The sequence below is a fragment of the Rhinolophus sinicus genome, chromosome 12, assembly GCF_057876585.1.
Source record: "Rhinolophus sinicus isolate RSI-liver-muscle chromosome 12, RSI-T2T, whole genome shotgun sequence".
NCBI lineage: Eukaryota > Metazoa > Chordata > Mammalia > Chiroptera > Rhinolophidae > Rhinolophus > Rhinolophus sinicus.
In genome coordinates, this window is record NC_142512.1 from 10018931 (window position 1) to 10028074 (window position 9144).

The 9144-nt window shown below is 41.0% G+C and overlaps 1 pseudogene; it reads right to left on the reverse strand.

The window, feature by feature from the left end:
• Positions 1 to 2781: 2781 nt before the first annotated feature.
• LOC109460125 (putative ATP-dependent RNA helicase DDX6 pseudogene) lies at positions 2782 to 4243 on the reverse strand (annotated as a pseudogene).
• Between the last annotated feature and the right edge of the window lie 4901 nt (positions 4244 to 9144).

Genomic DNA, 9144 nt, shown 5'->3' on the forward strand with positions numbered 1-9144 from the left:
CTTGGACACCAAATAAACGAGTTTATTCTCTTTGGGGGTTTGTACTGTGCAGCTCCGGCTATAGTTATTAGGGAGTTACGGCTATGTCTGATCAGGAGGCATCTGCAGGATTTTGAACCTCAAGGAATTTTGGGTGAGTACAAACACTTTTTGCTTACACCTAGACAGTCAAAAAAAGCAACCTTGAATAATTGATTACATTATCCAGATAAGTTAAGCATGAAAGCATATGCAGGATTTATCCTGTAATATTTTAGGGTTCTGGAAAACAATGGGATATGGAAATTAAACAAAGTTTAATTTTATTTATTTGTTTTTTACCCTAGATGCCTCCTTGTACACCGAATTAAAAAGGAATTTAAAACTTTTTTTTATTTTGAAGTTCACTGGTTTTGATTCATCTCATTCCTTTTGCCTGGAGATCAAGCATGTTGGGAGGGGCACAATTTAAAACAACTCTATTGACTGTAAAGTGTTTGCCAGCAATTTACAATGCCAAATGACAAATAATTCTTGTAACAAAGGGGATGGCAAGCAGCTTTCTGCAGCATGAATGTTAACATCCCTGAGGGGTTGCCCATTCCTGCAATTTTATGTATCAAGGTGGGCAGAGGGCAATACACTTACACAGTATAGAAGGTGACCCACAGAAAGTAAGCTCCAGAATTGCTAACCTTACCAAAGCTGGAACTGGCTGATATTCTAAAATGCAAATCCATGCTTTATACATACCAGGTCTGACAATTAAGATCTTGAACTTATTGCAACACTGTTGCTAACCTTTTTTGATATCAGAGGGAATATTCATTATGAATTTGTACCAACTGGACAGTTAACCAAGTTGACTATTTGGAAGTACTGAAAGGTTGCGTGACAAAGTTAGATGACCTAAACTTTTTGTCAGTAATTCATTGCTCTTGCATCATGACAATGCACCAGCTCACATGGCACTGTCTGTGATGGAGTTCTTAGCCAGTAAACAAATAACTCACCTGATCTGGCCCCCAATGATTTCTTTCTTTACCAAAAGATAAAGGAAATATTGAAAGGAAGATATTTTGTTGACCTTCAGGACATCAAGGGTAATACGATGACAGCTCTGATGGCCATTCCAGAAAAAGAGTTCCAAAATGACTTTGAAGGGTAGACTAGGCGCTGGCATCAGTGCATTGCTTCCCAAGGGGAGCACTTTGAAGGTGACCATAGTGATATTCAGCAATGAGGTATGTAGCACTTTTTCTAGGATGAGTTCACGAACTTAACTGTCCGACCTCCTGTGCTCCTCAGACACTACCAATCAATTGAATTCCCACACTACAAGTCAGATTAACTTTTGTCTCCTGTTGCCAAACTTGAAAAGTTCCTTAAACTTTTAAAAAGAGGGGAGAAGCAAAATCAGAGAGCTTCTCAAAAATAACACCTATAATTACAGGTGTTTGAAACTTCTTTGCTCCCTCTGGCAGGCCTCCTCCAAAGGTATCAGATGAGACGGTGTGGCAGCAAACAGTGAATCCCAGACTACTGGGTCCCTTTTCCGACATAGGGTCCCCAGAGGTCTACTCTCTACAGTAAGAGGCCAGAGTACTTTTTAGAATTTACTGTTGTGGAAAACTGAGATCCTCTCATCTTTAGCTGCTCTTACAATCACTCTAATCCCTTTAATCCCAGCAACCTTCATATATATATATACACACACATACATTTATACACATGTTTAAGTGAGCAGTGGAAAGTTCACGAACTTAATTGTCAGACCTCGTGTGTGTGTGTATATATATATGTATGCATGTATATATATATCCAGAAAAAAAAACTTATTTACAAAGTTGACACAAGTATACACACCCAATTTTCTATGGGACACGCTTTGCCACATAGGAAAGAGGGTCACGGTTGACATTTCTACATGTCAAGTGCCACAAATGCTAATGGAGCTGTATGTGAACCAGTCTTCAGTGTTCTGCTCTGGAACCCAAAGGTCTGTCATGTCTTCCCTTTGGGAGAGACAATAATGCATCTACTCAACCTGAACGAAGAAGGTTTTACTTGGGATTGTTTCATTTTTAAAAACTGCAGATGAATTAGAGTTGCATATCAACTCCTCCACATAAAGAAAAAGAAAATGGTGTTTAATATTACTGATACATTTCATCTTCCAGCCCTGAGCTTGAGTATAGGGTATAAAGGGACAAGACTTCAACTTGAGAGCAAAATGAAAAGACAAAAATCAAAAAATGAAAAGGAAAGAAAGAATTTCTATTGTTGATCCCTTGGGCTGTGTGTCTAAAAGATGATATTCTAAATGGTCTCATAGCATAAGGCACTTCACACAAATAAGTAATAAACTCTTCAGGCTTAAAAAATTGGATGAGTCATCAGGGAGCAGTTGAAATGTACTCAAGAGACAGCTGTTGGGGAATTTTGATATCGTAGACAAACATGTGTGCTCATCAAGATTCTTCTCTTTTTAGGGTTTCTCCCCTGCTCTCCTTTCTCTTTCTTCCTTGTCCGCCTTCCTCAGAAAACATTTTTTTTAAAACCAGCAGTAAGTGCAACTAGTAGTCAGCACATAGCGCAAATGGAACAAAAAAGGTAAATTCCTTTTCTTCAGCTTTTATCTCTTTACCAGTTAAAAAGAAAGAAAGAAAGAAAAAGTCCGAGCTCTTTTAAATCTTCATAGTTCCAAAATAAAAGATGAAAACGCTACAAAGAGAAGCGCATCCCCCCAACTCGATGTCACAGATCGGAAGGAGCCTTCTGTAGCCAGACAAAGTATGCTTGTCAAGGTTTCTTCTCATCTTCCTCAGGCCCACTGTAGTATTCTGGCACATATAGGCTCTTGTCAGTGTTGCTTGCAATAAGTTTAATTTATGTTCCCAGCTGTTCCTCAATACTTTTCAGGTTGAAGAGATCATCGCATGTGGCCCAGCTGATGGCTAAGCCAACATGACCAACGCGACCCGATCTTCCAATACGATGGAGATAAGTCTCTGCCAGCTTTGGGAAATCAAAGTTTATTACCACATCCCCAGCCTGTATATCAGTACCTTGGGGGGAGGGGACAGGGAGGGCAAACAATCCTGCAGCATGAGCCATTTTGGAAATCATGAAACACACAATTTCGATGTTCCTGCCTCATTTTCAATGGATATAGAAGCGAGAATAACCCAGTTAAGAAATCTTCTTGGCTAGCAATTGAACTTGCTGCGAGGAGTTACAGCGAATGATGGACTGGTTTATCTGAAGCCTGAAGAAAAGCGTACTTTTTGGCGCTGAGCTACCTACATAGGCGTAGTAGTGCTGGTTCACTCCCTTCCACGTTAGCTCCTCCATCAGGATACTCTCACAGGGTTTCTGCAAACGGGAATTCAAGAACTTCTGTCCACTAAGAGGGAAAGTAGCGGAATATGATAAAAACTGTCTGGTTTTAGGTGGCATGAGACTAATATCCTCCATTCTCCACACAAAATCCTGTGATAGCAACTTACCTGCCTCATCCAATACTATCATCTGGACATGATGAACCTTTGCTGCTCCTTTCTCAATAAGATCCAGGATTCTCGCAGGAGTAGCTCTCACCAAGTGCACAGTCATTAAGCCTCATGATGTCATCCCTAAATTGGTTCCTCCTGTAGTCATCATCACTTTGGCCCCTCCCCTGTGTTTTCTGACCTGGACTCTGGACGCCAATTCTACTGATCTGTAGGGCAAGTTCTCTAGTGCAAATAGTCACCATTGCTTGTATATCATCCTTCTTCAGGTCCAGCCATTCAAGTAAGGGAATGAAGGAGGCACTGTTCTTGCCTGGTCCAATTTTTTTTTTTTTCTCTAGCTAAAATATCCATACCTGATAAAGCAATGGGAATGCTCTCCTCCTGAACAGGAGATGGCTTTTTCCAGCCCCATTCAAAAATTCCCATCAGTAACTCCTGTTGCAAACAATCTTCTTCAAACTCATTTCCTTTCATGGAGGTCACCTCTGAAGTTTTGATTCTTTGATCCTCTGGAGGGAGTTTTAAAGTTTTTTTCCAATTATCACCAGGTTTAACAGTGCTGGTCAGACGCTCCGCTTGCTGCCGCGTGTGATCAGTGCTTTTACTGATCAAGTGGGTGTTTTTCAGTCGGTTCATCCGTTGCTGTGTCTCTGTGTCCCCTCCCCTGGGGCCACCACAGGGCCCCTCAGCTGACCATTTTGACTGGATAGACCCATCATAACAGGGTTCTCTGTGGTGGCTGTGCTCATGCTGTATTAATTATAAAGATGACTCTTTCAAACCTCAAAACTTTTCAAAGTCAGTAGAGAAACGGTAGTAGTTTATCAGGCTCTCTGAAACAGAGAGAAATATAAGTCTTGCTCAATTTTGAGCACTTGTCTCTGAGCAGTAATTTGCTCTCATGCACCAACTCAACTTTATATTTTTTAAAAAGCCCTCTAACAAGATGGAGTTACAGACCTGAAGTCCCTCACTTCAAGCACCCAGGCCACTGCCAATTGGCACCCTCAGTCCTTGAGTGCTGCCTGGAAGCTCTCAAATGACCGGGCTCCTTCCTTCTCGCCACCCCCTCTGCATCCCTGGCTGCTGCCTCCTCTGTCGGCAGACCCTCCCTGTTCTGTCCACTTCCACACTGAGGAGGCAAGAGAGAGAGAATGGACTCTGAACAAAGCACAGTGTGTAGGAGCGGCCTGTGGCTGTGCTCACTAGCTCTGGAGGATGGAGGGAAGGCTTACTTTCAATGTGATGCCTCGGATGGAAAAAAATAAAAATTCTCCTGTGAGAAGGTGAGTGCCATGTCTGACATATTATTACAGGTACAAGGTCCAAATGTGCAAAGTCTGTGCAGAAAATGAAAGCTGGCAACCTGAGAAATACACATAGAAATGGGTTCAGCACCCATGAATGATTTAGGATCCACTGCTTGAAGGGGGGTAGGGTAGGCAGAGGGTTTTAGTAATATGACTTGATTTGCTGACTAGGAAGATACCGCTGAGGGTAAGTGAGAGGGATAGAGCAAGGAAGGATGGAGAGAGGAATTAAGGAGACCATTATGGAGATGTAGGTAAAAGCAGGCAACAGCTCAGCTCAACACTGGACAGGACCAGCCAGGCCTCCAGGTCTTGGGTTCCACCTCCTCTTGAATGTCAGCTATTCTCACTTCCACTCTTGTCTATTTCCCTGGGTACAAGGAAGAAGAAAGCACTTCCTGACCTGCCAACCAGGCACATCCGTCTTGTGGGAACTGAGCCCCTCCTGCTCCATTGTCCCGAGGACTCCAGCCATGCCCCTTTTGCCATCTATGCATCCTTTCCACGTTCTCTGTGGTTCCTCCCTCCTCTTGCCAACCTCTTACCTCACTGCTCTGTCCCAAACCATAAGCAATATAGTCAGATACCACTTTTCATCCTGTCTTCTGTGAAAGGAACAATGAAAACAATACCTCTCCTGACTAACGAGCTTTTCTACATCACCCTCTTCACTAATATTCCCATCCATCCTTGTTTTAAGTAAGACCAGATGTTGGGACAGAGCCCCAGAAAGTAGTTTCCAGGCTCTCGGCCTCACATAGAAAGGTGCTGGCTCAGGTAGTAAATGGCCATCAACTGTGATTGGATGGCCATCAGCTGTGGCTAGTTGGCTGTCAGCTGTAACCAGTGAGCCATTGGCCACTAATATAACTGCTGTGGCTACGCTAGCATAAAATGGGGGCTAGCAAGAAGATGGTGGCTGAGCTAGCAAGAGCGGATTGCAGAGAGGTGGATGCCGCCAGCGAGAATATAGTGGTATGATTCCCCTACTTATGGCTCCGTGGGTGTTCCTTTTTGGCCTCACCATATCCTGCGTTCTTATGTGGGGAGCGGGAGCAGAGACCCCGCCGGACTCCCTGCATGACACCAGATCTACCCCCAAAACGCTCTTCCCCTTGATGCTGCTCATTCTCCCACACCTCTTGTAGCTCGAGATCCAAAGGTGAGGCTGTGTCTTCACCGCTCGTCACCTTGCTCCTGGATGGCGACTCCCGTTCCCTGTGATGTTCTCCTTTGATGCTAAATAGCTATACCACCTTCTTCTTCTCTTCTTGCTCTCATCTGCTGACTCCCTGCTCACTCCCATCGATTCACTCAAGACTTTGGCTAGAGTCTTCCTGCTATTTCAGTTCTGCAGAAGTTCTAGGTGACTTCAATGTCCATGTGGTGGCCTGACCCAATATTCCAGAATCTTCTTGTGACCTTGTTATCCTCAGGCCACTGAGGGCACCCATGTGCATGGCTGCACCCTGCTACGATAGCTCTGTCATCATGAATTCATGGTCTGATCACTGACCATGATTCTTCTTCTTAAAGCTTGTTAGTCAGTCACTCAAAGGGTACCAGTTCTGCCACTCCTTTGCTATGTTCCTCTCCAACAGCATCCACATGTGCACGTGTGTGTGTGTGCACGTGTGTGTGTGTGTGTGTGTGTGTGTGTGTGTGTGAAATTAGGGAGAAAGCATATTATTTTATTGATGTAAATATAACATGCTATATATTACAATATAGTAGAAAATAAATTATTGGTGTGTGATAATGTTTTACTAATGCTGAATATTGAAGTTGAACATTTTCAGGGTAGTTTAATAAACAAAATAGTAACACAACTATTTCCATTTGTGTAAATAAATAAAAGGGGTGGTATTATGCCTATGATTTATTCTTAGAAAACCCTAGGAATCAATAAGATCTAAAGAAAAGGTTATTTTTTTAGCTTTAATATCATAGGCAAACTGCTACGTTTCAGATAAATACGACTGAGCGATCACAATGCTATTAATAACTGAAGTCCTGTGTGTCAGATCCTAAAAGGTGCTTTGTGCATACTTGTATGTATATGTATATGTGTGTATATATGTATATATTTTGTATATAATATATGTGCATTAGTTTCTCGTAGCTGCCATAACAAATTACCACAAACCTGGTGACTTAAAACAGAAATTTATTCTCTTACAGTTGTGGAGGCCCGAAGTCTGAAATCAGTATCAGTGAATTCTGAGGAAGAATCTGTTCCTCGTCCCTTCTAGCATTTGGCAGCTGCCAGCATTTTTTGGCGTGTGGCAGCATCACTCCAATCTCTGTCTTTGTCTTCACACTGTCATCTCCTCTTCTGTGGTGTAGTCTCCCTCTGCTTTCCTCTTATAAGGATACATGTGATGGCATTTAGGGTCCAACCATATAATCTAGGATAATATCCCCACCTTGAAATCTTTAATTTAGTCATAGCTGCAAAGCTTTTTTTTTTTTTTTTTTTTTTTTTTTTTGCCAAATAAATTAACATTCACAGCTTCCAGGGATTAGGATGAGGATATCTTTGGGTAAGCCATTATTCAAGACCTTTACACCCTATGATGTGAAATACTTGAAGATACTGAAACTAAAATTCACCCTAGTTAAGTAATTGCCCAAAGTCATATAAGTGACACTTATAGTCTTATGATTTCAAGACTTACCTGTGTTTTCTTACCCACAAAGACCTCAAAGCACAAGGAAAAATTAAAATAATGGAATAAATGTCATTGTTCCTTTTATTTGCTGTCAGTTAGTCTCTATGTGTATTACAAATATTTTAACTGCCTTAAAAAAATGGAGGGTTTTGTGTGTGGCACATTCAGAAACATTGTATGTTGGCAGCCAGCACACACACAGGCTGGGTCTTGTTAAACTAAATGGCTGCTCTTCAGATGAATGATAGTAAATACGAGTTATCAAAGAAAACATTCAATTGCAGGAGGTACTTACCCTTTAAGGTTTAATAAGGATATGGAATCAGTTTCATTCAGACCTATAAAGATGGAAAGAAGAGGAAGAAACTTATTTTTCCCAGGTAGTAAGAAGATTTTCATCATAACTACAATTAAGAAAGTGAAGCATTTTTTTCTGTCTTCTTCAAACTTATCAGGTAGGAGAATTAATTGTGTGGATGATATCTGCCTCTCACTCACCTAACGTGTCTCTATGCAGGTGTTAACAAATTATAGCCAAGGGCTATGCAAAAGTCTCCACTGATGACATAATTATAATTATGGTCTGATGATAATGATGATGATATAGCTTATTGAATACTTAGTACATATCAGAAATTGCTTCGGGCACTTTATAACAATTATACCATGAGACAGCTATTATTATTTCTATTATAATTAAGGATAAAAGAGAGATCAAGTAATGTCGACACAGTCACATAACTAGGAAGTGATAGAGTTTGTATTTCATTCCAGCCTAACTGATTCCACAGAATTCACTGTTAACTACTACACTATTTAAACATAGCATAAAAACATAGCAATCCATAGGTTGCAATAGGTAATTATTAGTAACATTTGTCTAGGAGTTTTATGACTGCAGATATTCCTATACCAGTAGGTTTATACAAGTACAAAATGTTTAACTTTCCTGATAAAGATAGGTGAGAAAATAGAAATTATACCCAACAACGTATTTGCAAATCATGAACTCTCTTTTATCTATTTTTTTCATTTTTAACTTCCCATATCTTGATATTTAGCCATGCAGTACATGTGTCAGAACTTACTGGGGTCTCCATTTCTCAATCAGTCACCTCCTTCAGACAGCTGAGTCTGTTTGTTCCTATTTACGTGTAGCTCAAGTCACCCACCATCTGAGCCCCTGGCAGACATCAATGGAGAGCTTGGCCTCAGGGAGTGACAACATTTTATAAAAAATATATTTTTGTTGGAAAGCCCCCTGACTGGTACTCAGACCTCTTGCTTAGATGCTGAATCCTGGTTCTTAGGCATTTTGGCTGGACTCCCAATGTGACCTTCTGAGCTTTGCCCTCCAGAGTTAAAGGTGCTGCCAACACAGGTCCCCTCTTGGAGTAACCAACTTTGAGTTTGTCTGCCCCTCTTAATCAATTAACAACTCTTCAATGCCCATGTCCAATGTTTCAATACTTATTGATAATAATGATTTTCTCCATAAGTGGAATTCTAATGTGGTGTAACATTTAAATCTAAATACCTTGGTTTCATTTGGCATTTTCCTAATAGCTAATGATGCTGAGCATCTTTTCACATGCTTATATTTCCCTTGTGTATACACTTTGGTGAAGTGTCTATTCAAATATTTTGATCATTTTTTTACTTGGCTTG